General features: G+C 33.4%; 1 protein-coding gene across 1 annotated transcript in view; it reads right to left on the bottom strand.

Annotated features, from left to right (window-relative positions):
* FSTL5 (follistatin like 5) overlaps positions 1-24,521 on the bottom strand; it is a 637,910-nt gene extending 613,389 nt beyond the window's left edge. The window contains exon 1 of the mRNA XM_081813100.1: positions 23,822-24,521. The gene's annotated coding sequence lies outside the window, so the exon portion shown is untranslated. The remainder of the gene's footprint in view (positions 1-23,821) is intronic.
* Positions 24,522-26,161: the final 1,640 nt, after the last annotated feature.

Below are 26,161 nucleotides of genomic sequence, written 5' to 3'. Positions count from 1 at the left end.
AACTTCTAGCAGCTCAAGCAGATCTAGGTTTTGGTGGATATGTGTTGTCAGCATAGAACAACTTGAGTTTTGGCAATTATCAACTTAATTAGATCATTATGGAGCCAATCAGAATAATGAAGTCCTCAAAGTAAGTTTACTAAGGTTTTGTTACTGTCAGTATTTGAATCATTTTATTTAATTTTTTTTTATATTTATCATATTATTATTCAGGTAAATGGTATACCTCCATTTCATTTATATTTAAAATTTAATTAACAATAATCATTAGAACACAGTTCATTTTTTAAATAATTTTTCTTGTTATAAAACAGACGTATCTTGATTGTAGACATTTATAAAATGCATGAGGAAAAAACAAAATAAAAATTACATGTAATTCCACAGTCCAGAGTCAAGATGTTTAATATTTTGGTGTATTTCAATCTTTTCCTGATTCATATAATCTAAAATAAATGCCCTACAGTTCAACCCATTTAAATATGACTTATTCCCCTACTACTCCACAAAAACTTATCTCACTGAGTTTCTTACATCCTCATTGTTGGTAATTTTCATGAAAACCTCTACATACTTTCTTATCTACCTTCACTTTCCCTAAATAATTGGGTGTCATTATATATTTCAAGTTCTGGGAGGTCAGGGATCATCTGGTTTTACTTACCTTTGTAATCTAGTGCTAGTAGAGTGCCTGGCACATAAGTATGGCTCCCTGGATTGTTTGTTGAATAAGCAATCATATCCCTCATCTTCAAACCATTTCATTTTACGTCAATAACCCTTGTGGATTTTCCACCACTTATCTAGAAAGGTGTTCAAAATCTCTTTCATTTTTCTCTTGTTCCTCTCTGCTTTCAAAGCTAGTGACTTTCTGTTCAACATCTTCATCTTTCCACTCTCCCTGGCTCTCCATGCACTCTTGTGATTTCAATTGTCATCTAGATGATTATCTTTCCTAAATCAATGTCCATCATAGATAGTCCCTTCTCAGATTCACAAATGTGACTGCCTATTGTAGTTTTAAACTTTGATACATACGCATCTCAGAAACAACATGTTCTAAGCCAAAAAAATTACCCTCTCACCTCCCCAAAATTAACTATGTCTCTCTGTGAGGTCTTTAAGAAATAGTCATAACTGAAATGGGGTTGGCTTTGAGGGACGCCAAGATCCCAGTCAAAAGTGAAAAAAAAAAAAAAAAAGAGGAATTGAAGACAGTCAGGAGGACATGTCCATGATAATTACTTTTGAGGTAAATACAGCAGCAAACCAAATTATTCACTAAGAGTCTGTCAAGTTTAGGTTTTACATCTCTAGAGTTGGGGAAGTTGGGGATAGAAAAATTCCTGTGAAATGGGTTAGCACTGAAAGAGGGACTTGGTTAGATTATTAACCCAAAAAACTAAACAGAACTCTACAGCAGTAGACTGGATTAATAAGCCAAACAACCTACAAAAAGCTGTAACTCTACACCAGAAAATCTAGCCTGTGAATATAGCCATTTATATACCAAAAAGAAGTAATCTAACTTAAAGTATTAGTGAAAAATTATATATTTCTTACCTAAAACTATGTTTTCCAAAATGCATTCTGCAGAATACTAGGGATATATTAGCTGGATTTATCTAAGAAGGAAAGACTTAGAAGGTCGAATAAAATTTAGGGAAGCTGGTATAAAAACTAATTTTATAGAAGATTTCTCAGGGACTTCAGTATGCTAATGTGTATTGGAAACTCCAAGAGGAAGCTGTCATATGCAGGGTGTCTTAAATATACTTAACAATTCTTACTTTTTTAAAAGAAGAATATATTAAGGGATAAATAGACTTGTGATTAAACTTCGAAATAGACTGCTATAAATAAATGCATGCAACGTAGTTGCATATACTGAGTACTAAGCAAAATAAGATCTTAAAAAATGCAGTACACCAAACAATAAAGAAAACATGTTTAAAATATAATTTAACTTTTTCTCAGCTATTTTTCTATGCTGGCTATAAGTCAATAGCTATCACCATAATTCTCCCATCAAAAATAAATAAAAGCTGGTGGGCATTTTCCACATAATGAATAATTATAAAATGTGCCCCCAATTTTAACACACATTACAAAAAAATCCATGTATATGGGCGCCTGGGTGGCTTGGTTGGTTAAGTGACCAATTCTTGATTTCATCTGAGGTCATAACCTTAGGGTGGTGAGATCGAGCCCCATGTCCAGCTCTGTGCTCAGGGCAGAGTCTGCTCGAGACTGTCTCTCTCTCTCTCTCTCTCCCTTCTTATGTCTCTCTCTATATAAATAATAATAAAAAAATTAAAAAATCCAAGTATAAGTGGAGCCATTCAAATCAAACTCGTATTGTTCAAGGGTCAATTCTACACACATACACATAGTAGATATAAATATAAATAAATATAACATAAGCCTCCTTTCTAATATATGCAGTTCAACAATCTAGCTCTAATCTAAATATGAAGCAGTTTTTTGATAAATCGTGGTGTGATGTAAAGAACACTCCAGAGTTACAGAAACTTCAATAAAGTAATTAACTGAATTAATTAATTTGATTCATATGTATTATAACAGCACATTTACAGATTAAAGACCATTGATACTAATACTGAAGCTTATCTTAGTACACGCAGATATAATTCTCTTGATTAAATTTAAGATAATGCATGATAAAAACTCTTAGCAAACTAAGAATAGATGGAAACTACTTAACCTAAAAAAGGACATCCAATTTTAAAAAAATATTAAGAATATCACACTTATTGAAATAATCCTTAATAAGATCAGCAACAAAAAAGATGCTTGCTATTATCAATTATATTAAGGATTGTAGTGGAGTCCTAGTCAATACAGTTAAAAAGTAAAAATAAAATAAAATCTATAATCAGAAAGTTAAGGCAAAACTCTACTTTTAATTATGTGACTGTCCCTATAGAAATTGCCAAATGCATTTTTGTTCTTAGGATAAATAAAAGCATTGCTGAACCAAAAGAAAAAGTCCACATGCAACATACAATTGCAACTATTTAGCCACAACATTCAGTTAGAAAATGTATTTTTTTAAATTAACTTTTAGAGTATCAATAAAAAATACAGAGAAGTCCACTATAGAATAAATTTAAATATTTTACTGAAAACATTAAACAAAGTAAATAGATAGCAACATTGACTATATTTTGGAAAGGAGAACTCTGTATCATTAATATACCAATATTCCTCAAATTGAGCTATAGATTCAGTGCAACTCCAGTGAAAATCCACATGGGGTTTTTTTATAGAACTTGATAAGCTGATTTTAAATTTCATATGGAAATAAAAAGAGTCCCCCCTGAAAGGGGACTAGGTGTGGATATTAGCAAGTGAAGAAAAAGTTTGAAGGGTGAAATGACAGACAATAACAAACCATGTAATAGTTCAAGCATACTGAAGACTAAAAGCTGAGCAAAGTATTTAGTAATATGCAGGATTTTGCTCACCTTACCTAGAATGATTTCAGAGACCAGTAAAGTAGATTCAAGAGAGGACATATTTAAAGAGAGAAATTTCATAGAGTGGTAGAAATTTACAAGGAATTTTGCCACAGAACAAAGGAGAGAAATGGAATGAAGGATAATCATGGTCAAAGGTGTTTTTGCTTGTTTGTTGATTTTAAAGGTGAGAAAAATTACATCATTCTTTTATGCTGATAAAAAATAATCCAGTAAAGCAGAACTAACTGATGAGGCTGAAAGAGTGAGGAGAATCCTTGGAACAATGTCTTTGAGTAGCTAAGAGAAGATGTGATACAGTAATTGATATGTTCCAAGGTTTTTTTAAGTAGAAAATGAAAGAATAAGTATTATCATTCATAGGCATTCAGACCTGCATGAACTTTATTTTGACTTGTGTCAATTATTAATAATGTAACTAGTCAAATTATTTAAACCTCTCTCTACTTTAGCCTTCGGCTGTGCAATCATACCATCTTATGGGGCTGTTGTATGAATTAAATAAGATAATGTGTGCATAACACCTAACAATTTGTTTTGACACACATTAGGCTCTCAAATAATGACAACTATTAGTAATCTGATTTTTAATGAGAAAATCAAATACTTCATCCTTGAACTATTTCTGTGATTGTTACAATCAGTTAAAGTCTCAAATGCAATGTCTATAGCTGTTCAGCAGTTTCTTAAAACAGGCTACGTTCTGCTAAAACAAAACAAAACAAAATACACACACTGATATCCAGTGATAGATAACATTAGATATATTAACTCAAGCAACACCTACACTTTTCATAAGTAACCATCGCAATTTATATTTAATCGGGCCATTTTGTTTCTAGTATAAGATATTAAGTTACAATGATCCAAAAAAATCCACTTTTAAAAGTTATTGACTACAGCTTGATTTGTAGTAAGGCATTTGTACCTGCTTTATAAATGTAAATCAAATTAAATTTTATTTAATTCAATTTTTTATTTTAAAATTTTAATTATGAGCTCACATTATTATCTGCCGTGCTCCTTATAGAATTTAAATCTGAGAGCAGATGATTCTTCTTCAAGATCAGAATTTGTACCAAAGACAATCTTATATATGTTTAGTGGTCAAAAAGCCATTAATGTTCCTTCTTAATTGCATATAATTGGCATTACTAATTTAAATTCCCAAAGCATATTATTTTCTTTCCATTTTTCTTTTCTTACTACAAGTGTTCTTCCATGGTTATTATAAGTTGTATATTTTTTGAGTACTTGAATCTTTAAACCATCATACACACTTTAAAAGACTAAGACGTAGAATCTCAAATCCCAACAGCTAAGATGACATTATACCTGACTTCTAAAACACACACACACACGGAGGAGCTTGCTTTTACAATTACTAAGCAGAATTTTTCTAAAGCTTCTTGTTTTCTCTCATGATTACACAATTGGTGTGTAAACATTACTGTTCTCACAATATCTGCATATTTTAAAGTCAAAATTATTTACTGAGAAAATTCAAGACATTGAAACTACCAGGGTGATGACCCAGTTTTGGAGGTTCCATAATTATGTCTAAAACAGAACCTGCTGACAGAGTTCAAAGATTTAGTTATTGGATTTTGAATGCAACGGAATGCAGCGAAGGTCTCAGTGGGGGGAAAGGACTTGCCTAGTGACTGGTCTGCAGGAGATAAACAAAACATATTCTAATGTGATCCAAAGTTAATGAACTTTCAAGCATGCATGAAAGGAACAAAATTCAGATGCACACATCAGTGATTTATATAGCTATAACTTAATTATTTGGGAGGAATTTCCATTTGTGTTATATGTTCTATTATCGATGTAACTCAATTGGATCGCCTTCTTATATTTGCATTTTAATGCACTAAGAGGATTTAATTTGAACTCTTCTCCCACTAGACTATTCCAAATGGAAATTTATTTCTACATTACTATTTGAGCTGTATTCCATTCATTACAATCAAACATGTCAGAGTATACTATGTTGCATACAATCACTCAGACTGTGTGATTAGTATGGAATCAAACTCAACTTAATTCTTTAATAACTTTGTCAGCTCTGGAAAATGACACCAATTCAAAGTTGTGCTTCATCATGATGAGGTTCTAAACATCAAGAACGTCATGGTTATTTTGAAAATTTGATTAGACAAATATAATGATCAATAGGGAAAAAGTGAATACATATTTCATCAAGGAACCAATACAGAAAAGCAAAAAGAACTAGGTAAAATCTGATATACTGTACACGTATTATTGGAATCTTGTTTGTTAACTTGTTATTTTTATAAATCTATTTTTTTTGTTTTGGAGTTTTCTCATAACAATGCTTATAAAAGTATATGTTTTAGAATGTGAAGTTAATTCTAAAGAGCAGATATCTACTCAGAATTATTGCTACAGCTTGTAAATTAAGAAGTGAGAATCCTCAAAAATTCCTTAAAAAACATAAATTTCTATATAATACAGTAACATTTTGAATAAACACTCATCTAGTACCAGTACACACACACTCACACACACAAACACACAAGTACAAATCCATACAAACATGCATTTACATTTATAGATAATTATACACATAAAATATTGGAATCTATTTTTTAACAAATAATGAAATGGAAGTATTGTAATTACCTCAACTTCTTCATGGGTTTTAAGAAGTGCAAATCAAAATACATATTTAGAAACATTTAGGGCAAAATGCTTATAGAATTTTGCCAGTAAGGATGACAGAAATAAAACTTTATTTTCAAAATCTCTCTAAAAATTCAAGTTTATAGAGGTTTTTATATAGTATTTAGAGTCTAGATTGCCTATGTTGCACAACAAACAATTCCAAATCCCAGAAACCTATTTGTTTTTCAAAGTGAATGTTTGCCTGCGCCATATATCCATTGATAGCTGTCAGGAAAAAGTCTTTTTGTGGAATTACTAAAAAAGAAATGACCTGATGAAAAGCACCCCATCTTATGACACCCTCATCTCAACCTGAGCATCGGGATATGCCCTTGCAAGGGAAGAATCAGGCACCAGTTCTTAAACACTGCCAGATAGGAGTCCTCCTGCTAGGTCTACTCCCTTTTCACTGGCCAAACAAGTCCCATGACCACACCTAACTTCAAGAGGATAAGACAGTGTAATCTGTCTATATGCTCAAATAGTAAAGAGAACTAAAAAAACTGGTGAGAAATAATAATTTCTACCATACTTCAAGATCTTTTTCTTTTTTAACAAAAGTGAACCCCTAATGTGGAACTTGAACTCATGACCCCACAATCAAGAGTTGCACGCTCTACCAGTTGAGCCAGCCTGGTGCCCCTTAGGCCCTTTTACATTGTAAAGCTTATGACATCCTAATGTGTATTATGATTCTTAAAGGCTGGTAATGAGACTATATTGAACTTCCTAAACTTTCTGAAAAAGTGATTTTTTAAAAGATTCATTTATTTGAGAGAGAGACAAGAGAGCAAGCATGGAGGGGAGGGGCAGAGGGAAAGGGAAACTCAAGCAGGGAGCCAGAAGTGGGGCTCGATCTCAAGATCCTGAGATCATGATCTGATCCAAAACCAAGATCTGGCTTAACGGACTGTGTCACCCAGGCACTCTTGAAAAAGTGATTTTTTTATGTGGGATATTTTTGCACTAAATTTCTATGGACATACACCGAAATAGTAGTTTATGCCGTATTTTAACTTAGAGATAAATAAACTAAAAATAGGGGCGCCTGGGTGGCTCAGTCGTTAAGCGTCTGCCTTCAGCTCAGGTCATGATCCCAGGGTCCTGGGATCGAGCCCCGCATCGGGCTCCCTGCTCAGCGGTGAGTCTGCTTCTCTCTCTCTCCCTCTGCCTGCCTCTCTGCCTACTTGTGCTCTCTATCAAAAAAATAAATAAAATCTTTAGAAAAAAATAATAAACTAAAAATATGTCACAATTGCACTACAGTAATTAAAATTTTGATTCTTTTGTTACTGAAATACATCAAATTATAATAATTCCTTATTCACATAGCATGATAGTGAAGTAAATAATAATGATTTTCTGGAACTCAGACTTTAACCCATTAAGCACCCAATGTTATTTTCTTTCTTATACTCGAATGAGGATATCTATATATCTGTATCATCCCTATCTTTCTCTCTCTGTCTCTGTATCTCTATCTATCTATCTATCATCTATCTATCTATCTATTATCTATCATCTATCTATCTATCATCAATGTATCTAAAGAATAGTTCCTCTTTAATTTAAGTAACTGTAAAGTTTTGGGGTGAATCTACTTTATTGGAAAAATCAAATATAGAATTTCCTTTCTAGAGTAAATTCCTTAATAATGATATTCTGTCATAATTTCTATGCTCCTTACAAAGAGGAGTAAAAAAATATGTTCGAATCAGTGATTTTCTATACACCATAAAATTACTAACTACCCATAAAATAAATCACTATATCTATAGATAAAATAGCCTTCTTTTCACATTATCTTAATGTCTAGCTCTTTTATAAGTTTTAGGTTTACAGAAGGTTGCAAAGATAGTACATATCCCATGCTAGATAGTAAACCATGTACCCAGCCAACACTTGATCCCCTATTGTAAACATCTTATGTCAGTATGATACATTTGTCACAATTAATAAACCAATACAAATACATTACTGTTAACTAAAGTTAATAAAGTCTATACTTTATTCTGACTTCTTTACTTTCACCTAATGTCTTTTTCCTTTTCTAAGATCTCATTGAGTACATCACATTACATTTAGTTATTATGTTTCTGTAGACCCTTCTTAACTGTGATCTCACTAATTTTCTAATTTTCACTTTTTCAAAATTTTGGAAATATTCTTACCTGGCAATTAGTTTCTCAACTTATCTTTTTAGGTCACTCCCCTCTCATTAACTTGAAATGTTGCTTTTCAAATATTACCAATCAAGTTCAACATCAAGAAGCATTTCACATGAAGCTGTTTTCACAACAAGCAAAAACTGGATTTTAAAACTATGGTAGTTCTTTGATGCTTAGTTTTTCCAAGTGTGTCCTATAATAAAAGCTGTAAGATTTCTTTGTAGTACAGAATTATAAATTCACTCTACTGTTGTGAGAAAATACAAAATAGAGTGATAAATACAAATTGGATTCACATTTTTATGCATCATTTAAGTTAAAATTCTACTTGATATCAATTCACTATCCTTTCTCTGAAAAGGTTTTCTAGAAGAATTTTTTATTGTTTGTATTGTTTCCTTAGTTTGTCTATTTCTTATTCATTTGTATTCACAAATTTAATCTTCTAACTATATAGACCACTTAGGTAAGTGACAGGTATTGGTACCTGTATGACTGACCCTCCCTCATTACCTAAATCACAATCTGACTTACCTAGAATATGGCAGATTACTGGTCAATATTTAGCTAAATTTGATATCTAAAACTGATACATATATACCTAAAAATTGAGACTATCAGAACTTTACCATATTAGATGAGTTTGTGAAAGATTATTCCATGCTCGTTAACCAATCCTTCCCTCTAATAAACACAAGTCTCTCATTAAAAAGTTCTCAGACACAATTCAAAATAAAGTGAGATAAAATGCACTATTAATATTTTTTAGTGTGACAGTTATGTGTCATACTAAATTTCTCTTATTTTATGTCTCAAATTTGGAACTCTAGTGTGTTTTCAACTATATTTAGTTGATATCATTTTCAATTATATTTAGTATATGCATGATTCTAGTGGCTCATCAACTCTTAATACATCAACATAACACTCCATTGAAAATGTACTTATTGACATATTAGTAAGTATAAAAATTCCAAAGTATTTGAGGGTTTTAGAGGATATATTATATATAAATATATATGTAATATAATATAAAAAAGAATACTACTTATTTCAAGGTAAACATGATTAGAGTATTCACTATCCATAATAAATCATTATGTATATAGTTCAACACTCCAAATCCCCATAGAGATAATCATTTTTATCTTAAACATGTAAAAATATTCCACAAGGTAACGAAAAAAGTGATATGAAATTTCTTGAAATCCATGTGATTTAGTACCACACTTTGGCTTTCTGAGTCAGGCATTATTAACTTGCATGTCTAAAGGAATGACTACAAACCACTGTACAAATGAATACAACTTATATAATTTGAAATTCTAAGTGCTATAAGGATTACAAGGGGTAAATTCTTAAGAAGTACCACATGTATTACCGGGCCTGAAAAGTATATACATTAAAAAAAATGTTTGACAATACCAAAGATTGTGTCAGGAAAAATACTGCAAATTCAAAACCAAAACCTTCTGTTTGTACCATTCACCATGTGACTACAGGTATGAGGCTCATAAATAGAGTTCTAGCATTTACAAGTTATTACAATAACAACTCTCCCCCAAAAATGAAATGTCTGAAAGTATCTTGTTCAGGATTATTCACCAAAATCTGGAAGTGTGCAGTGACTGGAATGAAACCCATACACAGTTGAGTCTTAATCTCAATTAAAGTGAAATGGCTTAATCTTTGTTTTCTCATTATTAAATTAGATGAGAATAAAGATTCTTCCCACTGAAAAGTCAATGTAGATTCAGTTAATTTTTCTATATGTTTTGTATACATTGGTATAGATACACATACATTTAATATCTATTAGAAAAATAAGAATTTTTAAAAATATTTTTGTTCCTATAAAAACACCACTTTATGATTTTACTTAATTTGTAAGTCAGTTTCAGTATTATGTTTAGTCTGACATATTTCTAAGATAAAATATTTGAAATTTACCAGGAAGAGAAGTTCTGATATTCCATCATTTAGTGATAAGACTTGAATGAAAAACACAGATAAAAATGCATTAATAAAATTAGTTTTATTTTCCTCTAAATTAGGGAAAGTTTTAATTCACAGTGCTTTTGTTTTTGCAAAACTGTATAATTTCTTAATTAAAAAATAATGAATAATCGGGATTACATTGAATACTATGTCTTGGTTTGGAATCTTAGATATTCATGACACGAGTCACTTTGAAGAAATCTTACGTACTTGAGAAACCCAAGTGCTTTCTAGAAAAATATGGTGGGCCCAATGTGTTTTTATTTATGACTTTAAATATTGAAAAAAATCAGCTTGCATGAAAAATATGACACTAAAATTATAGAATTCTTAATATATAGTCATAGAGCACATAACATTTTCACTGTTAAATTAACAAAATCATAAGATGTAACACTATGACCAAATATCTCAAACATTACTAGCCTAAATCTATAGTAATCATTATAGAAAATAATGTAGCAATAGCCATTTCTAAACTTAAGTCTGATCAGGTGATTTTACCAAGTAACTCAACTTCTGGGGAAATTTTAAAATAACAATAAAAACTTTGAATGGATTTCAAATATACCTTTCAAAAGTTTGTAGATCACTCAACATTCATATAAAAATTGCATGCCAAACAATAATAACATATATGTATTACTAAAATGCAAATTTAATATGATCTAAATAAATCATATATGTTACTATTAAATTTAAATGTCCTATGGAAAATGGCAATTAATTCCAAAAAAAAATGTCATTATGAAAGGAAAGAATCTATTAACTTACCATTAGTCAGGACTGAATAATATTATCACACTGAAATTATGTTAAGAAGTTACTAGTAATAAAATTTGCCTTCCTTTTCAAGAATGCTGCTATGTAATAGCTCATTCTTACAGCATAGTAGGTTTTCAGTTGAGCCTTTGGGATATATTTCATACTCTCTGATGTAGAGAAAAAAATTAAAATTTTATCTTGAAAAAGTATTTTAAAATAGCAAGTTTTATATTTTCAGCAAAACTCTGGAAAATCATGGAGCAAGTCCCAATCAAAAACAACCTGAGAGTTGCTACTTTCAAATTGATGAAATATATAAATATGGGACCTGGTTTTCAGTATGAAGTTGCTAAATGAAAACATCAGGTCGCCTTAGGAGTTTCTGAGGATGGATGTCCTCTAACTTTGTGCCAGTTTTTGAAAGTTTAGAAGAATGCTACCACAGGTCCTGGATAGAACACAAACCTATGTTTAAGTCCAGTGTATTTAAGCTAACCAGTAACAGTTTAGTCTTATTCTTAAGACTATCACAGATTCAATTTAAGCCAACTAATGCTTTATAGAAGTCCCTTGAATACTAGGCATCTAGTTTTCATGTTCTCTTTTCTGGATCAAGAACCCTGTGCTAAGATCTAAAAACTGGGGCAGGAAAGCCTTGCTATCACAGAGTGGGGTCTTCATAGTGTTCCAACAACTTATAAATCAAACCTGTTTACCTTCTGTAACAAATAGGACCAAAAAACAAAACAAAAAATAACCACAAAAAACAAATAGGGAGAAATGGTGAAGCTTCTTTAAATGTTTAAATAACCACAAATCTCATAATTTCAAAAAGACTATGTTGCAAGTAAAAATATCTTTATTTCCTATATATGAAAAAGACAATTTTTGAGGGAAAGCATAGTGACATAAGAAAGCTAGTATCAAAATATCCTTAATGCCTTCTTGAGTTCCCTCTACTGATTTTTAGATAGTTGTTAACCTGATCGAGATGTTCAGCAAAACATATATAATTATCAAGATGTCCAGTCCAGTGCTAGCATCAAGAGCTGTTTTCACAGCTGGGCACAGAATTCTACTCCAGACATTATCAATTAAATCACACTACTTGTGCACAGACAGGAAAACAAACTCAATCAAAGACTTTCCCCATCCTCAGGCCTCAGGAAATGAGAACTAGGACACTTGCCCAAAGAAAATAAATAGTCATAGAGGGCATTTATTTGAAATATTTATTGTCATTAATTGCAAATATGTAGACTTAAAAGGCAAAACATTTCTAGAAATTTTTCTTTTCATTTTTTAAAAATTTTTAGCTTAATTAATTATGACATCATAAGAAATCATACCAAAGGAAGTAATTCAGGCAAAGCATTTCCACAATTTGTGCAAGTTCTTTCAAGTTTTACTTTTTTTGTAAATGCACTAACTTTTGAGATTCTGCCAAAGGATTGAGATGTTGTGCATCTAATTGTTGCATTTATTTCATAAAGTTGTGGATGTACTTATTTATTTAATTATTTTTTTAAAAGATTTTATTTATTTATTTGACAGAGAGATAGCGAGAGCGGGAACACAAGCAAGGGGGAGTGGGAGAGGGAGAAGCCGGCTTCCCGCCGAGCAGGGACCCCAATGTGGGGCTCAATCCCAGGACTCTGGGATCATGACCTGAGCCGAAGGCAGATGCTTATCGACTGAGGCACCCAGGTGCCCCATAGATGTATTTATATCACATTTATTTTCTTTTGCTTTTTCCTTACATGGTCCCATGATGTCACACTTTTTAATAAACGCTGTGGTTTCTCAAGCATGTGCACAAATCCAAAAGGTATGCTAAGCATTTCTCTTTCCCTAATAATGCCATAGTGTCTAGGATAATGAATCACTTGACATAAATACCAGCTCACTGGATCATTGCCTCAAAGGAACATAGATTTTAGAGCACTTAAGTTTTCTATGAAAGAATGTGAAGTTCTGAACAAATAAATTGTACAATGCACAAAGAGTACAAATTAGTTTTCAGAAATTAGCTTTAAGTCCCAGAATTTAGTTGCAATATCTGCTCTGTATAGTGTATTTAAAAGTGGAAAAGAAATTAATTTAAATAACACATTTCAAATATATTGCAGTACCAAGCAAAGAAAGCTGCTAATTTTCACTAACAAGAAAAATCACAAATAAAACTAATCATTTTCATCATTATGGGAGCCTTTTGGATTTTGTCAATAATTTGACATTCAAGAATGAAAGAGATACGCGAAAGAACACATATAAATGGCCAACAGGTACATGAAAAGTTGCTCAACATCACTAATCATCATGGAAATGCAGATTGAAACCACTATGAGCTATCACCTCACACCTGTTAGGAGGTCTATAATCAAAAAAAAAAAAAAGAAAAAGAAAAAAAGAGAAAAACAAAGAACCAAAAACCCTGTGCATTGTTGGCAGATACGTAAAATGGTACAGGCGCTGTGGAAAACAGTACGGATATTCCTTAAAAGCTAAAAATAGAATTATCGGGGTGCCTGGGTGGCTCAGTCGTTAAGCCTCTGCCTTCGGCTCAGGTCATGATCCCGGGGTCCTGGGATCGAGCCCCACATCGGGCTCCCTGCTCGTCGGGGAGCCTGCTTCTCCCTCTCCCACTCTCCCTGCTTGTGTTCCCTCTCTCGCTGTCTCTCTCTCTGTCAAATAAATAAAATCTAAAAAAAAGTATTAAAAAAAATAGAATTATCTTATGATCCACTGATCCAACTCTTTGTGGCTATTTATCCAAAAAATTGAAAGCAGGATCTTAAAGAGATATCTGCATCTGCACACTCATTGCAGCATTATTCCCAATATCCATAAGTAATGTCAATTTATCAGAAACTACTTAATGGGTACCACAGAATGCCAGAGTTAGCACCCAATATAACCCCTACCTTAGATAACACTTTTATTCCTTAGTAATCCTTTACCTGTTTTACTTTTGATCATGACACTTATCAATAACAGACATGATCTTCTGTCTATATTAGTTTGCTTATTGTCTGCCTTTCCACAGAAAGAGTAGGGTGGGAACTTTCTCTCCATCATTCTCCTCAATCCCCAGCACCCAAAAGGGCACCTGAAACACAGTAAGCACTTAATCAATATTTATTGAAATAATTATTTTATATTAAATATGATCTTAGTGTTTTTAAGAAAATTATTGTTTATTAAAATTAAAATTTTAATTTGTATACTAGTTAATTTTCTTTGGCTTTTGTCAAGATAAAGTTACCATAATTGTATGTAAACTATAAAAGATGTAAGTGCAAAAAATTTTTTCGTATAATAAATGTAAGTAAAAGTAATTACCTAAAAATTTACCAATCTGTAGACCAAATAAACAAGAACAAAATTATTAGTATGATAAATGTGATATTCTTTGGAAGATGACATTCTTTTAAAATGTAAAGTTTTTCTTTCAAAGTAAATATAAATAAATTTGTTACATTTTTCTTAAATAACAAATGTAAATATCATTTTCACTTTCTATATAATTTCTATATCATCTGTAAAGCATAATATTAAATATAAATTTCTGATTTGCATGGAAAGACTCTATGTTGCATGAAATAAGATAATAATAATAAACCCTTTGTGTGGTTTTCAATTCGTCGAAGACCAAAGACAAAAAAATAAATAAAAACAGAATAGATTAACAAAATCTAAAATCTAAAAACATTAACCAATCCATGAGCATAAATTACATGTACAAAACACTACATAATAGAAGCAAACATGAAGAAGAATAAACTTCAGTGAGGATTATATAATAAAATAAGTATATGAAGTAATTTTAAACCACAAAGTTTTGCACACGTGGAAGGAATTCCTAGGGTTCTTCCTTTAAAAAGAGCTTAAGATTCCTTAGGAAGAACAACCTAAGACACATTAAAAAATCCAAAAGCTACATCCAACTGTTCACTGCATAGTTCTGGTCATAAATGCTGGAGATGAGTGGCACAACAGAAATGCAGAAAGATTCTAAGGTTCAAGCAGAACTTGAGTCAGGTATGGTAGGCAGAATTCTTACATGAATCTCAAAGACCTATACTCTTGTATAATCCCCTCACCTTGTGTGTAGGCAGAACCTTCAACTTGCTTTTGAGCAATAGAATACGACAAAGGTGATATAGTGTTCTTGTGGTTATGTTACATTATATGGACAGGAGGAGGGCTTTTTTAAGACATAATTAAGGTTCCAAGTCAGTTGACCTTATGTTATCAAAAAGGAGAATATTCTGGCTGGACCTGACCTAATGAGGTGGGCCCTTTAAAAGCAGATTTACAGATCAGAAACTGAAGGAATCAGTGAAATTCTTATCTGGCCTTGAAGAAACAAACTTCCATGAGTTCTGAGCTGAAAAAAAAAAAAAGAAGAAGAAAGAAAGAAAGAAAGAAAAAAAGAAAGAAGAAGAAAGAAAGAAAGAAGAAAAAGAAAGAAAGAAGGAGAGAAAGAGGGCTCCTGGGTGGCTCAGTTGGTTAAGCGACTGCCTTCGGCTCAGGTCATGATCCTGGAGTCCCGGGATCGAGTGCCGCATCGGGCTCCCTGCTCAGCGGGGAGTCTGCTTCTCCCTCTGACCCTCCTCCCTCTCATGTGCTCTCTGTCTCTCTCATTCTCTCTGTCTCAAATAAATAAATAAAATCTTAAAAAAAAAAAAGAAAGAAAGAAAGAAGAAGAAGAAAAAGAAAGAAAGAAGAAGAAAAAGAAAGAAAGAAAATGAAAGAAAGAAAGAAAGAAAGAAAGAAAGAAAGAAAGAAAGAAAGAAAGAAAAAGAAAAAAAGTCTTGCCAACAGCAAGAGATCTTGCAGGAGGAAGCTGGGTCTCAAATAAGAGCCCAGTCCTGGCTGAAACCTTGATGTGAGATTCTGAGCAGAGGACCCAGCTAGTCTGTACCCAGACTTGTGACTCATGGAAACTATGAGATAATAAATGTTCAAACCACTGAGGTTTTCTATTTTATACAACAATAGAAAACAAATACATACATGTGAAAAAAATACATATCTTGATGATATCCAGGGTGACAGTGACATGACATTAATTGCAACAAAAACTGGAGCCTCTGAAAAGCACATATGATCACAATGTGCTCTTCTGAAAAAACTTGGCTGGAAATAGAGGAGTGAGATGTAGGTGGAGATTCTTGAACATGCAACAGTCCAGACAGGACATGGTTTCATATAGAAGGAAGAAATCATACTTTATATTTTGATCCATCTCTGTTCTACGTATGTGCATCACACACATGAGAAAATTGAAAATCAGATTGATTACTTGCAAGCTACGAAACCAGTAACAACAAGTAGAGAATTTCAACTTAATATAGTAAAAATTAGAGATCCACTGATGATTTCTAAAGAACACAGTGACATTTAAAAGCTTACTTTAAGGGCGCCTGGGTGGCTCAGTCGTTAGGTGTCTGCCTTCGGCTCAGGTCATGATCCCAGGGTGCTGGGATCGAGCCCCGCATCGGGCTCCCTGCTCCGCGGAGAGTCTGCTTCCCCCTCTCCCACTCCCCCTGCTTGTGGTCCCTCTCTCGCTCTTTCTCTCTCAAATAAGTAAATAAAATCTTTAAAAAAAAAAAGCTTACTTTAACTGAGAGGAATCTAGAAGAGGTATGATGTCTGTATCATCAGAGCATAATGATGATGATCATGTAGCTGGTTTCAGACAGAGCTTGGTCTGAGTCCCAATTCTGTAGGCAATGTAACTCTTTAAGCTTTGGTCTTTCAGTATCTACCTCTAAGGTGTTGTGCATATAGAATGTAATGATGCTCGAAAATACTTAACATATTGTATGACATACTATGAATTACCAAAAAAATTTACTTGCTATTAATGTCATTAGTTATTATCACTGCAGGAAGAAACAAGAATCAGGGAGATCAGTGCAAAGAGTGTCAAAATAATTCCGACTGAAATGGGATAGTGTGGGTCAAGGCAAAAGTGGTAAGATGAGGCAATAGAAAATAGGAATTAGATAAAGCTATATTACAAAGGGAAGAATGTCAAAACTTGGGGAGTCACTGCATATAGTATAGTAAAAATGATGTAAGTTTAAAACATCTATGAATTTTTCAGACCTAGGTGAATAGAAAAGTGTGTCATTAACCAACAGGCAAAAAAAATTAAGATGGGGGTCCCTGTTAGGCATGAGATGATGAGCCCATGGAGTTTGAGCTGTCACCATGAAATCAGAGTTAAAATGTCCAGCAAACCTTTGTAAATACATTAATGGAGTTAAATCTGGGCCACAGTTATATATTTGGAATATATCTGTGAAGAGAGAATAATTGTAGCTGTTGGAGTGAACAGACTTCCTGCAGGGCTCCACAGAGAATGAGGAACAGTGAGTCAAATGAATAGTATACAAAATGGTGCAGAAATGTCAAGATTAAAAATTTTTATACCAGGCTTCGTTTCAAAAGTAAAACACTGATATTGCTAACCAATATGCAAAATATTTAATAAAAGCCCTATCATCTTTCACGTTTAAGTTAACTTGCTCTATAAATCAAACTTTTCTATCTCCTTTGAGATCCATTTAATAAGGACAACCCAAAACTTGGATAATGAGGATTCACTAGGGAATCTGATGCAACTCTGTGGCTCACCTGGGAAGTGTGTTATAATTACCGCCAGCAGTACTCACCTCTTCTACTCAGTGAGCTTAATTCTGTATGAAAACAAAGAGCATCAACTAGTGGTCAATATTTCCTTCTGTACCTCAAATAGAATAAAAAACAATAAATGAAGTATTTAATGTTTCCCAAGTGTTCAAGAGCCCACTTTAGACTACCTCTTTTTGTATTGTGCTTCAAAACTACTAATTTTATTTTGCTTACTTTATTTCATCTCACAGACCATTTGAAATATTAGTAGCTAACTAGTCTGAAGGTTTAAATAGGACTAGCAGTTGATAACACAAGTGGTAATTCCTTGAACTGGGCTGAAGTTCAAGATGTATTTGTATTTGATATTCAGTAGGACTTTTTTGTGGGGAGGGGAACCTAGAACTCTTAGGACACATTAACTACTTTATTCTACTGTTCTTATTCTATTTACCATAGAAAGGGAAATATTGTGTGTTCCTACTGTTATTAATGGTCTATGAGATCAAACAATGTAGCTTCTTTCTAATATTAAATACAAAGGAAAAACCTCTTAAAACCTTTGGTATTGTGCATTCTAAAGTGTGAATGCTAAAGAATAGATGCCATAAAATCATTTCCATATAACTTAATAATTAAAGGAAAGACTTGGGGAAAGAGGGTAAAGGAGGATTTGAATTTAGTAAAGAAAATCTCACAGAAAATGCATAGTTTTAAATAAGACACACCCAGTCAAATATTTGACCTAAACAGAGGTGCTGGAAGTGCACAGTGTAGCTGCAAGAGGGGTGAGTTGGGTATGACTGTCTAATCCACCTATTCCTAGTTGTGTGATCACAGGCTGGAGAGGTGTACGACTTTGATCTGAGTGTCTACTTTCTCATATCTCAAATGAGGACAATATGAATTTTTCACAGTTATACAAAGGTTAGACTTAATGTAAATAAAATGGCCTAATATGAGTAAAATATGTATGTACATATATATGAATAAAATACATGTACATGTATTAACACTTTGAATGGTATCTCTTTCTGTCTTCTTCTTCCTGTATAAGCAAGGCTCCAGGCTCAAAAATTTTATGCTCAAGTATCAATAGGTAATTTACTGTGAGACAGCAAATGTGTTTACTAGCAGCAAATCATTCTCTTTCCTTCTTTGGAAAGATGAACGGGACCCCCTCCTTAATCTTAATGAGGCAAGTCAGAGTCTGGTTGATGTCAGGATCACAGCAATTACTGTAGTTTTGAGAAAAAGGGGAACATATCTACAGAGTCCATGGGGGCATTTGCCACTTCATGTTAGTAAAAAATCTTTACTTTGAGGGTTTTAGAAATTATAATAAATAAAGCCTTGATGGTCATTAGAACACTACCTAATGTGTTTTGTGGAAGTGGTCCGATCACGAAAGGCAAATTATTTCCATTTCATCATCATCTTTGGGGAACATGGTTCAGGCTTACATGTTTTAATTGCTACTGTATGTATGTATGTATGTCTTAATTGCTACCTTGGTGCTACTTACACAGAAAAAATACATCACTAAAGTAAGTTTCTCTTAACTGTCAATTACAATGGATATATTTAAATAAAACTGAACTAGAAAAGTATTTTCAACTTTTTGCATTGTGTTTTAGAATTGCTAGCAGTGCTATGAACCAGTTGTGAGTTGGAATAATATTCTCTGTATTGACATGCAAATGAACTCACTAAGCAACTACTTTGCTTTAGAGATTTACATAATTTGATACCAAAAGCCACGTTAAATTAATATTAATTACTTGGTTTTAAAGCAAGAAAGTTCAGAGTTAAGCTGCTCTTCTTCCCACATTTTACCACATCTATGCATGAAAACACTGATCTACAAAGAATCAAAATAGCTTAGGTATAGGGATATCCAGGCTATATCCCTTAGAAGTGCATGGCTTATAACCCAAAAATGTATATGAAGTAAAACTGACGTATATCTTTTAGAGATAGAAACTTTTAAATCCTTTATCAGCACTCATTTTTTCAGAATCAACATGGTACTATAAACTCTTCATTATGTACAAATCCATTCTGCTGCTTATTCCCGGCAAATTTTCATTTCCAATTGTCCCTTCCCTTGCCAATCACAGCATGAGAGCTTATGAATGACATTTTCATGGCAAAAAGTTGGTGTGTGCTTAAGCATAACAGCCTAAATAAAAATAACAATAACAAAAAGACACATTTGCCACTAAAATTTATACTGTATTATAGCTTGTTATATAAATTATTTTTGTATTAAGTAGCATTTCTTGAACTTGCATGTTCAAGATCATTCCCACTGCATGTTTATGGTAGAGTATAATATACCAAGAAATATATATGTATACAGACACACACACACACACACGATGTACACACATACACACTCATTATATCATGCACTTTACTATTGTTTAATTCTTTCTCTTTAAAAAAACCCATATTAAGACTCATTGGAATTCTGAGTTTGTCAAAAATACTATCTCATCTATTTTAATAATATTAACTTCCTCAGTACTAAGGTGATTAAAGCACAAAGGGACCAATTGTTTTGTTGTGTGGTGTGGTGACCAATTTAATGGGAAAATTAGGATTTTCCACAAGGGACCCTACAGTTCACCTTAACTAGACTATACCCAAAGGACACTGGAGGTGTTGAAGCAGAAGGTGATTAAGTCTGTTTGGTAAGATAATTGGTCACATGGCTGTTACAATAATGCTAACAACAGGAAATACTTTTTCTGGCCTGTTAGTTCACAAGAGTCTTTAGAACTTTATCATACATTAAGTAATATGTGAGTTAGTATGGGGATTTGGGGCAGAACTAATAGAAACATATTATTGAAGGTGTTTTGGTCTCATTGATAAATGAGAATCAAGCATGAAAAATGGCTATTATTCAAAGAAAATTCTCAATAAACTATAACTTGCATAATCTCTTAAGTATAATTTTAAAAGTTGCTTTTAAAAAGTCAATTCACTAAAAATTTTTAGCATATTTCCAGTTTATTATTACTTTCTTTAATTCTCTATTGTACATGTTAGTAAGTAGATTTTTTAAAAAAGCAATGTATAGCCTTGATAACAGAAAGCCCAATTGTTTCATCTTTATCTTAAATATCACCTAGCATGCATAGTTATTCATCTATCTATAAGAAAAAAAGACATCTATCCAGGAATATCATTTTTAAAGTTTTGACTAGATCAATGTGCTTTAAGAAACTGAGACACAATTAAGAAAAACAACTTGAGCATGTCATGTGACATATAATTACATCATTTCAATAATTTTTCTATACACTTGGTATAACATCATCTTGAAGTAAAAAGTGCTGCATATATATCTTGTAGTACCTATGCAGTGAAATGAATTCATGCTTTAGCAGGCTATCTATTGTTGTGGTATTGAATATTCCTTTGAATTTCACATGGACCAGTTGTAACTCCAAAATATGGTTATTTTTTTGTGCAGCAAAAAAATTTGAAGGGTCACCACATTTGAACATCTTTAATAGGTGTCTTCAAAGTTGGCAATTTTATTTGTTTACAGTACAAATCATATTCTGTATCCAAATAGTATGTGCTAATTTCGGGCTTATCATGGTCATCTAATTATCTAATTTTACCTTACCTCAGAACTAAGATATAAAAGCTAATATGTAAAAAAAAATCAGGAAAAATGTTTCTAATATTTTAAATTTGCAATCTCATTGAATCTACCTTACTAGTTTCACTACTGCCAATAACATACTTTGATTTTAGTGTTTAACCATCTCACTGTGACAACACTAAACTTAATCTGAAAGAATTTCAGATACTGGTAGTTCACGGGAACTGTTTATACTCAAACGAAGATATACATCTTGGAAAACTTTATGAAAACAGAAGTCAGTGAGATACTGAAACACATTTAGGTGAGCATAGTGTTTACTTCTGTTCTTGCCTTTCCAGTAAGTTATAAAATTAAAATATATATTGATGTTGCAATAAAGAAAAGAAAACTAAAATTAAAAGAAGCCATAATTCTGTTTGAAATTCCATAGTCTGAGTGCTTATACCCATATAATTAGTTTTACTTTATTTTATTTTTTTTAAAGATTTTATTTGTTTATTTGACAGAGAGAGACACAGCGAGAGGGAACACAAGCAGGGGGAGTAGGAGAGGGAGAAGCAGGCTTCCTGCGGAGCAGAGAGCCCGATGCAGGGCTCGAACCCAGGACCCTGGGATCATGACCTGACCTGAAGGCAGACCTTTAATGACTGAGCCACCCAGGTGCCCCACCCATATAATTAGTTTTACAAAAAGAAAATTTCAAAATGTATAGAAGAAAATAATTATTCTAAATTAATTTACAGGAGGCTATTTGGTAAGAGTTTCATGGCCCAGTGTTTCATATATCCTCCTTTGCTTCTCTACCCATTCAGTCTTTAAAAATTTTGTATCAATATTTAATGTAAGATCACATGACTGACAGGAATCCTACAAAGAACAATCTGCTTAGGGTAAAACATGGGAACAACTTAAGGGGATTTACATTTAGCCTCTAGTGTTTGCAATAATATTCATTTCTTGTAACAATCACTGTCATGTAGGACTGTGCTGTAAATAAAATGAAAAATCTCTATGCAGAGGAATTATTTTAAATCATAAACTTTAAAGCTAAAGTTCATACTTGTTAAGTGTAATGCAACTAGAGCAGAAATTTTTATAATTTAAAATATACAAATACATAAACTTAACTTAGTGTACTCGAGTTGCTGAAAAACATAGCCCTAGTCAGTTGAATGATACTTATTAAGTCTGAAACAGCTTATATTTTACATGTTCCTATAAAGATAGGATGTCTAGTTGCAACCTAAACTCTCCCCCTGGAATGTAAACCCTCCCCTCAATATTTTTCCAGCCATCATTTATCCTTAATCTAATGTCACTAAATGACATAAATGAAAATTAATAATTCTATTTATCAGACAAACATCATGCCTGTCAAATAAAGTCATGAATAGTAATAAGAAATACACAGAGCACCAGTTAACTTTTATCATTTAATAATTGTTCACTATGAGAAGTACTGTTCAGTGGGTTTTTTTGTACTTAATTCTTTCTTCATACACACTCAAAACACAGTGCCAATTGACAAAAGGAACATAGATCCAAAAGAAAATCTCCTAAGTAGAGAAAAGCTCTCTGTTAAACATGCAAGAGGTTAAACATTGCTGAAATAGCGAGACATTTTCTCAGCCCACGCTTCCCAGTTCCATTCAATTACCAACAGCAGTAGCGACTATAATACAAGCTAATACTGTATTATTAAATCAGAGCTTCCCATTCACATCCACCTCTAACCTGAGGGGGTGGGGAGGGGATGACATTTGCTAGTCAATAACAGAACAAACAGCCCCCAGCTTGGAAATACACATGACCTTGGGGTGTAGAATTCTCAGAGACTGAGTTTCACAAGTTTTATTTGGATCTACTGCATAACAACACATCTAAATGAACCCAACATGGTATAAATGCTCTTATCCCTACCACCTCCCCTCCAAAAATGTTGAGAGAGCTCTGCACTTTGCAGTCTATGTTATAGATATCAGAGGTAATATTGATTAATCAGAGATTAGTCCACTCAAATATTTTTTTAGGATTGCATTTGTTTTAAACAACTTGTTGGTTGATTTATTTAATGTAATTTACTAACATATTTGGGGGCTTGCATTGAATGGTTCTTGTTTCTTGAGCTATGCTGGAAGTGTTGCTCTACAAATATTTATATTTATAAAGCAGGATATAACCTGATGACATTAACTTCACACATAACACACACACACAAAACCCTCAACTTCCCCTCTAGAATTCAGTGCTTAATCACCAATTGGTGTTCTTGTAATAATAACAATAGTAGTAATTATTAAAATAATTATTGCAATCATTGCCAAAAGTCCTGTTTCAAATTATAGAAATCACAACTAGCTTTTAAATTTTTGATTGGTACTCTGCATCCCTCCCCCATTTGTAATAATTTATAATATTATTTTTCTTACCTTATTTTAAGAGTCAAAAAAGTCTCCCAGAAAGATTCCTAAACGGTCTGGATATATAAATCACAATAATAGTAATAGTTAAAAACCTAAAAGATCGTTTCAGCTGGGAAAAGAGGAAAATAGTTTGGTCTAAAACTATAGAAATCTCCAAAGTCACGCTTGAATGGGCGCCCAGGTGGCAAACAGAGGACTCTCTCCCACGTCCGATACCACACTCCTTTGTCAAGTTGATATGGTCCTGCTGGTGAAGCGGGTCCCGCAGGGCACAGAGAGTGCAAGAGGGCGTTGCCTCGAGGTGCTAGAGCAACCCGTCCGCTCGCGTCCCAGGTTCAGCACCGACAGCACAGTGGACAGTACCAGCTCCTCTCACCTCCAGTTTGTCTCAGTCACTGAACCAGGCTGATTCTCGCGCCTCCTCCCACAGCAAAAGCTGCTGCCACTCAACCCGAGCGTGCCCCGCCCATCATCTGACGTAACTATTTTGCATATCAACTCCCTGAGAGGTGCGGGGCCGCCCCTTTGACTGGGCTTCTGCTAGGGTCAGCTGAGGCAATCGAGGCGACAAAATCCAGGCTATTGACCAACGTGGGCTTCACTGGACTTCACAATCCGTGCGCAGCCGGTCCTGAAGAAACTAAATGCTTTTGACGTGGCCTGAGCCTTTTCCTTCCCTGGGACTGCCGTTTCTGTGCGCTCTAAAGATCGCTGCTGGCACAGCTCTGGCAGAAAGAAGGGGCGGAGGGTGGGGGCAGTGGAGCACAGAGAGGCTGGGGAGGCGGGTGGAGAAGGGACTGGGGAATAGAATGTGTTCATCCAACCACTCCAAAAAAAAATCCCCGCTCCTTTTGATCTTCCTGGCCAAACTTTCCTCCGGCTCCCTACCATTTGTTTATTGGAAAGGATGGGTTTGGTGTTCCGTTCCCTTTTCTCGGTTCGTGGAGCTGTTAGAGGGAGTCGCTGCAGCAGAAACTTGTCCTGGAGAAAAAAAAAAAAAAAAATTGCTCTGAGCGCTGGGAGAAGATGTGAAAGCTGGCAATGCTTATCGTCATTCGTAAACAGAATTTTTTTTCTTTATTTTTTATGTGAATGCTGTATAGTATATATCAAGAATTCAGGTGTTCTTATAAAATCTACGGAATCTTCCCTCTTCATTCTTATGATTTAAATACACCGTCAAGCTCTGTGAAGTTGGAGATTCCAGGGTTAAAAAAAATCATTTAATAATGAAAAAAAGTGAAAGTTCTCAGCTTCAACTTCCACTGCCAAAATTCTGAAGGTTATGTAATATTTATTATGTCTAATATATCAACTGTTCTATGAAAGATAGGGTATGCTGGAAGCATTTCATAGCCTTTAGCAATCCCCTCAGTATATGTGATGTTTCTTGTACCAGTGAGGCTCTGAGGGCCTTGACAGCAAGAAAAAGGGAGGCTGCCATGCCAGATTCCTGACTGCTTCAACTTGTAAACAAACACTTTTAGTGAACTGAAGCAATCAATCATCTAGAAAGGTCATTATTCACATCCTGTCCACATGTCCCACCTACAGCCATTAGGACTTACTTGTACAAAGAAATGGGCAACTAAAATTAAGCCCAAATTTTCTTAAGTTGATTAAAAATATTTTCATAAAGTTATTTATTCAAGAAATGTCATAGCAATCAATACATTGTTTTCCATCAAAATACATACATCCTGATAGTCCCAGAGTCAAATATAGTTCTGTACTGTATCTGCTCATGAGTGTTTTAAGGGACTTTGATGAAATTAGTACACTTGTTTATTTTCCTATCAAGAAACATAATTAATAAATTTGATTTTCTGCAGTATTTAAGAAATTATTTGAGGAAGCACATTTATTTTGTAGGCATATATACCCAAATACTTTCTTGAAAGTTAGTTAGCAAAATTGAGAAAAAATATGGTAATTTTGCTTCTGGGGGAAGTTTTTTTCTCCTTTGCATCCACATAAACTTTCCTTTCCAGCTTTATTAAAGAATTTGTCAATTCCTTTCCTAAATATTCAGTTCCCTGGGAATATCCCCCAACATATCTAGATCATAATGCCTGCATTCCAGGTAATCTGCAATATTTATTTTCTGACAGCTATTGATTCTATATAAATATATAAATGATTAGTGCAATGCCTTTTTGCACTGCTCATTACATACACACACAAACACACACACATACACACACACACATTCCCAAACTGCTTCAGTTCCCAAAGTGATTTTATAATGGTTTCAGACACCATGGTAGGGCATAAAAGATGACATTTAGGGGCAGATGGGCATTCTACAATTACAATTACAGTGAAGTCAACTGAATATCCTGTACT

Source organism: Leptonychotes weddellii, chromosome 2 (assembly GCF_054177405.1).
Source record: "Leptonychotes weddellii isolate Sample4059 chromosome 2, ASM5417740v2, whole genome shotgun sequence".
NCBI classification, from domain to species: Eukaryota; Metazoa; Chordata; class Mammalia; order Carnivora; family Phocidae; genus Leptonychotes; species Leptonychotes weddellii.
Note: the sequence above shows the minus strand (reverse complement) of the source record. Positions and strands in the feature narration are given on the sequence as shown.